Source organism: Arachis ipaensis, chromosome B7 (genome assembly GCF_059453495.1).
Source record: "Arachis ipaensis isolate K30076 ecotype BB chromosome B7, ASM5945349v1, whole genome shotgun sequence".
In the NCBI taxonomy this organism is placed as follows: domain Eukaryota; kingdom Viridiplantae; phylum Streptophyta; class Magnoliopsida; order Fabales; family Fabaceae; genus Arachis; species Arachis ipaensis.
The window spans coordinates 109,115,664-109,121,871 of NC_142442.1; the positions used below are offsets into that span (position 1 = coordinate 109,115,664).

The 6,208-nt window shown below is 36.5% G+C and overlaps 1 non-coding gene across 1 annotated transcript; it reads left to right on the plus strand.

Annotated features, from left to right (window-relative positions):
* The first annotated feature begins 3,945 nt into the window (after nt 1-3,945).
* Nucleotides 3,946-4,053, plus strand: LOC148553691 (small nucleolar RNA R71). Its single transcript, XR_015893227.1, has one exon. It is a non-coding gene; the product is annotated as a small nucleolar RNA R71 (small nucleolar RNA).
* Nucleotides 4,054-6,208: the final 2,155 nt, after the last annotated feature.

A 6,208-nucleotide genomic window follows, 5' to 3' on the forward strand; every position in this document is an offset into this window, starting at 1 on the left:
TTCTGTAGCTCCAGAAAATCCACTTTGAGTGCAGGGAGGTCAGAATCCAACAGCATCAGCAGTCCTTTTTCAACCTCTGAATCTGATTTCTGCTCAAGTCCCTCAATTTCAGCCAGAAAATACCTGAAATCACAGAAAAACACACAAACTCATAGTAAAGTCCAGAAATGTGAATTTAACACAAAATCTATTAAAAACATCCCTAAAAGTAACTAGATCCTACTAAAAACATACTAAAAACAATGTCAAAAAGCGTATAAATTATCCGCTCATCACAACACCAAACTTAAATTGTTGCTTGTCCCCAAGCAACTGAAAATCAAAATAGGATAAAAAGAATAGAATATACTATAAATTCCAAACTATCAATGAAACAGAGCTTCAATCATATGAGCGGGACTTATAGCTTTTTGCCTCTTGAATAGTTTTGGCATCTCACTTTATCCATTGAGGTTCAGAATGATTGGCATCTATAGGAACTCAGAGTTCAGATAGTGTTATTGATTCTCCTAGTTCAGTATGATGATTCTTGAACACAGCTATTTTATGAGTCTTGGCCGTGGCCCTAAGCACTTTGTTTTCCAGTATTACCACCGGATACATAAATGCCACAGACACATAATTGGGTGAACCTTTTCAGATTGTGACTCAGCTTTGCTAAAGTCCCCAATTAGAGGTGTCCAGGGTTCTTAAGCACACTCTTTTTTTGCTTTAGACCTTGACTTTAACCGCTCAGTCTCAAGTTTTCACTTGACACCTTCACGCCACAAGCACATGGTTAGGGACAGCTTGGTTTAGCCGCTTAGACCAGGATTTTATTCCTTTAGGCCCTCCTATCCACTGATGCTCAAAGCCTTGGGATCCTTTTTATTTGCCCTTGCCTTTTGGTTTTAAGGGTTATTGGCTTTTTCTGCTTGCTTTTTCTTTTTCTTTCTATTTTTTTTTCACCTATTTTTTTTTCTATTTTTTTTCTGCAAGCTTTGTTCTTTGCTACTTTTTCTTGCTTCAAGAATCATTTTTATGATTTTTCAGATTATCAAATAACATGTCTCCTAGTCATCATTCTTTCAAGAGCCAACATATTTAACATTCTTAAACAACAACTTCAAAAGACATATGCATTGTTCAAGCATACATTCAGAAAACAGGAAGCATTGTCACCACATCAATATAATTAAACTAAGTTCAAGGATAAATTCAAAACTCATGTACTTCTTGTTCTTTTGAATTAAAACATTTTTCATTTAAGAGAGGTGATGGATTCATAGGACATTTCTAAATTTAAGACATAGTTACTAACTACTAATGATCATGTAATGAAGACACAAACACAGATAAGCACATAACATAGAAAACGAAAAACAGAAGAAATAAGAACAAGGAATGAATCCACCTTAGTAATGGTGGCGTTTCCTTCTTGAGGAACCAATGATGTCCTTGAGCTCTTCTATGTCTCTTCCTTGTCTTTGTTGCTCCTCCTTCATTGCTTTTAGATCTTCTCTGATTTCATGAAGGATGGTGGAGTGCTCTTGATGTTCCACCCTTAGTTGCTTCCAATAATTGTGTGGAAGAAAATGTATCCCCTGAGGTATCTCAGGGATCTCTTGATTTGCAGTCAAATGTTCTACCACTGAGCTATAGATCCTTTACATAATTGTTTTACCACACCAAACTTAGAATGTTGCTCGCCCTCGAGCAAAAGAAGAAGGAATAGATGAAGAAGAAGATGTGGAAAAAAAAACTAGGATTATGAGGAGGTAAGGTGGAGATCCTGTGGGGTTCACAGATCCTGAGGTGATCCTGTGGGGTTCACAGATCCTGAGGTGTCAAGGCATTTACATCCCTGCACCAAATTAGGCATGTAAAATGCCCTTGCACACAACTCTGGGCGTTCAGCGCCAGGTTGGTGCCCATTTTGGGAGTTCAACGCCCCTTTGCTGCCATTTCTGGCGTTGAACGCCAGAACCATGCTTGTTCTGGGCGTTCAGCGCCAGGATGCTCCCATTCTGGGCGTTCAGCGCCAGAATTATGCTCTGTTCTGGCGTTTGAACGCCAGACAGATGCTCCTGCAGGGTGTGATTTTTCTTCTGCTGTTTTTGATTCCGTTTTCAATTTTTCTATTTATTTTGTGACTCCACATGATCATGAACCTAAGAAAACATGAAAAACAATAAAAATAAGAATTAGATAAGCATTGGGTTGCCTCCCAACAAGCGCTTCTTTAATGTCAATAGCTTGACAGTGGGCTCTCATGGAGCCTCACAGATGTGCAGAGCTTTGTTGAGACTCTCCAACACCAAACTTAGAGTTTGGATATGGGAGTTCAACACCAAACTTAGAGTTTGGTTGTGGCCTCCCAACACCAAACTTAGAGTTTGACTGTGGGGGTTCTGGTTGACTCTGCTTTGAGAGAAGCTTTTTCTGCTTCCTCTCCATGGTTGCAGAGGGAGATCCTTGAGTTTTGAATACAAGGGAGTTCTCATTCCATTGAAGGACTATTTCACCTCTGTCAACATCAATCACAGCTCTTGCTGTGGCCAGGAAAGGTCTTCCTAGGATGATGGATTCATCCTCTTCCTTTCCAGTATCCAGGACTATGAAATTAGCAGGGATGTAAAGGCCCTCAACCTTTACTAATACATCTTCTACTTGTCCATAAGCCTGTTTTCTTGAGCTGTCTGCCATCTCTAGTGAGATTTTAGCAGCTTGCACCCCATAGATTCCCAGTTTCTCTATTACAGAGAGGGGCATGAGGTTTATCCCTGAACCAAGGTCACACAGAGCCTTAAAGATCATGGTGCCTATGGTACAGGGTATTATGAACTTTCCAGGATCCTGTCTCTTCTGAGGCAATGTCAGTTGATCCAGATCACTTAGTTCATTGATGAACAAGGGAGGTTCAACTTCCCAAGCATCAATGCCAAATAATTTGGCATTCAGCTTCATGATTGCACCAAGAAACTTGGCAGTTTGCTCTTCAGTAACATCCTCATTCTCTTCAGAAGAGGAATACTCATCAGAGCTCATGAAGGGCATAAGGAGGTTCAATGGAATCTCTATGGTCTCTAGATGAGCCTCAGAGTCTTTTGGTTCCCCAGAGGGAAGCTCCTTATTGATCACTGGACGTCCCAGGAGGTCTTCCTCCTTGGGATTCACGTCCTCTCCTTTCCTCACAGGTTCGGCCATGGCGCTTATGTCAATGGCCTTGCACTCTCCTTTTGGGTTCTCTTCTGTATTGCTTGGGAGAGTATTAGGAGGGATTTCAGTGATCCTTTTACTCAGCTGGCCCACTTGTGCTTCCAGATTTCTAATGGAAGACTTTGTTTCATTCATGAAACTTACAGTGGTCTTAGATAGATCAGAGACTAGATTTGCTAAATTAGAAGCATTTTGTTCAGAGTTCTCTGTCTGTTGCTAAGTTGATGATGGAAAAGGTTTGCTATTGCTAAACCTGTTTCTTCCACCATTATTAAAGCCTTGTTGGGGCTTTTGATCCTTCCATGAGAAATTTGGATGATTTCTCCATGTTGAGTTATAGGTGTTTCCATAAGGTTCACCTAAGTAATTTACCTCTGCTATTGCAGGGTTCTCAGGATCATAGGCTTCTTCTTCAGAAGATGCCTCTTGAGTACTGTTGGATGCAGCTTGCATTCCATGCAGACTCTGAGAGATCATATTGACTTGCTGAGTCAATATTTTATTCTGAGCCAATATGGCATTCAGAGTATCAACCTCAAAAACTCCCTTCTTCATAGGCGTCCCATTACTTACAGGATTCCTTTCAGAAGTGTACATGAACTGGTTATTAGCAACCATGTCAATGAGTTCTTGAGCTTCTGCAGGCGTTTTCTTTAGGTGAATGGATCCACCTGCAGAGGTATCCAATGACATCTTAGATAACTCAGATAGACCATCATAGAATATATCCAGGATGGTCCATTCTGAAAGCATGTCAGAAGGACACTTTTTGGTCAACTGTTTGTATCTTTCCCAAGCTTCATAGAGGGATTCACCTTCTTTCTGTCTGAAGGTTTGAACATCAGCTCTAAGCTTGCTCAGCTTTTGAGGAGGAAAGTACTTGGCTAAGAAAGCCGTGACCAGCTTATCCCAAGAGTTCAGGCTGTCTTTGGGTTGAGAATCCAACCATAATCTAGCTCTGTCTCTTACAGCAAAAGGGAAAAGCATGAGCCTGTAGACTTTAGGATCTACTCCATTAGTCTTAACAGTATCACATATCTGCAAGAATTCAGTTAAGAACTGAAAAGGATCTTCAGATGGAAGTCCATGAAACTTGCAGTTCTGCTGCATCAGAGAAACTAACTGAGGTTTCAGCTCAAAGTTGTTTGCTCCGATGGCAGGAATGGAGATGCTTCTTCCATGTAAATTGGAATTAGGTGCAGTAAAGTCACCAAGCATCTTCCTTATATTATTATTATTTTCGGCTGCCATCTCCTCTGCCTGTTCGAAAATTTCTGAAAGGTTATCTCTGGATTGTTGTATTTTAGCTTCTCTTAATTTTCTCTTCAGAGTCCTTTTAGATTCTGGATCTGCTTCCACAAGAATGTTCTTATCCTTGCTCCTGCTCATATGACAAGGAAGAATGGCCAGAAGAAGAGGGGGAGATAAAGGATGTGATGTAAAGGAAGAAACACAACTGTGAGGATTGGAATGTGAGATGAGATGTTAGGACATGAATGAATAAATAGAATGAGATGGGGGAGGAATAATTTTCGAAAATTATTTTGAAAAAGAGTTAGTGATTTTTGAAAATTGGTTTTTTGAAAATTAGTTAGTATTTTTCGAAAATTTTTGAATTCAAAAATAAAAAATAAAAATAATTAGTTAATTAAAAAGAAATTTTTGAAAAAGAGGGAAGATATTTTCGAAAATTGAGAGAGAGAGAGTTATTTAGGTGGTTTTGAAAAAGTTAAGAAACAAACAAAAAGTTAGTTAGTTAGTTGAAACAAATTTTGAAAAGATAGGAAGTTAGGAAGTTAGAAAAGATATTTTGAAAAGATATTTTTTTGAAAGAGAAGGAAGATATTTTCGAAAATGAGAGAGAGAGAGTTAGTTAGGAGGTTTTGAAAAAGTTAAGAAACAAACAAAAAGTTAGTTAGTTAGTTGAAACAAATTTTGAAAAGATAAGAAGTTAGGAAGTTAGAAAGGATATTTTGAAAAGATATTTTTGAAAAAGATAAGATAAGAAGATATTTTTGAAAAAGATAAGATAAGAAGATATTTTTGAAAAGATATGATTGAAGTTAGTTTTGAAAAAGATTTGATTTTTAAAACACAATTAATGACTTGATTCACAAGATATCATAAGATATGATTCTAGAACTTAAAGTTTGAATCTTTCTTAACAAGCAAGTAACAAACTTCAAATTTTTGAATCAAAACATTAATTGATTATGTTATTTTCGAAAATTTGGTATAAAAATAAGAAAAAGATTTTTGAAAAATATTTTTTTGAAATTTTCGAAAATAACTAATAATTTTGAAAAAGATTTGATTTTTTTGAAAAAGATTTTGAAAAAGATAAGATTTTCAAATTGAAAATTTGATTTGACTCACAAGAAACAACTTGATTTTAAAAATTTTTGAAAAAGTCAACTCAAATTTTCGAATTTGATGAGAGAAAAAGGGAAAGATATTTTTTTTTTTGATTTTTGAAATTTTTAGATCAAAACATGTGATGCATGCAAGAATGCTATGAATGTCAAGATGAACACCAAGAACACTATGAATGTCAAGATGAACATCAAGAACATATTTTTGAAAAATTTTTAATGCAAAGAAAACATGCAAGACACCAAACTTAGAAATCTTTAATGCTTAGACACTAAGAATTCAAGAATGCATATGATAAACATGAAAAGACACAAAACAAAAATTCATCAAGATCAAACAAGAAGACTTACCAAGAACAACTTGAAGATCATGAAGAACACTATGAATGCATGATATTTTCGAAAAAAAATGCAAGGTGCATATGCAAGTGACACCAAACTTATAATGTGACTCAAGACTCAAACAAGAAACACAAAATATTTTTGATTTTTATGATTTTCTAATTTTTTTGGATTATTATGTTATATTTTTCGAAAATTATATGAAAAAAGAAAAAAATAAGGATTCCAAAATTTTTAATATGAATTCCAGGAATCTTGCCATGTTAGTCTAAAGCTTCAGTCCAGGAATTAGACAT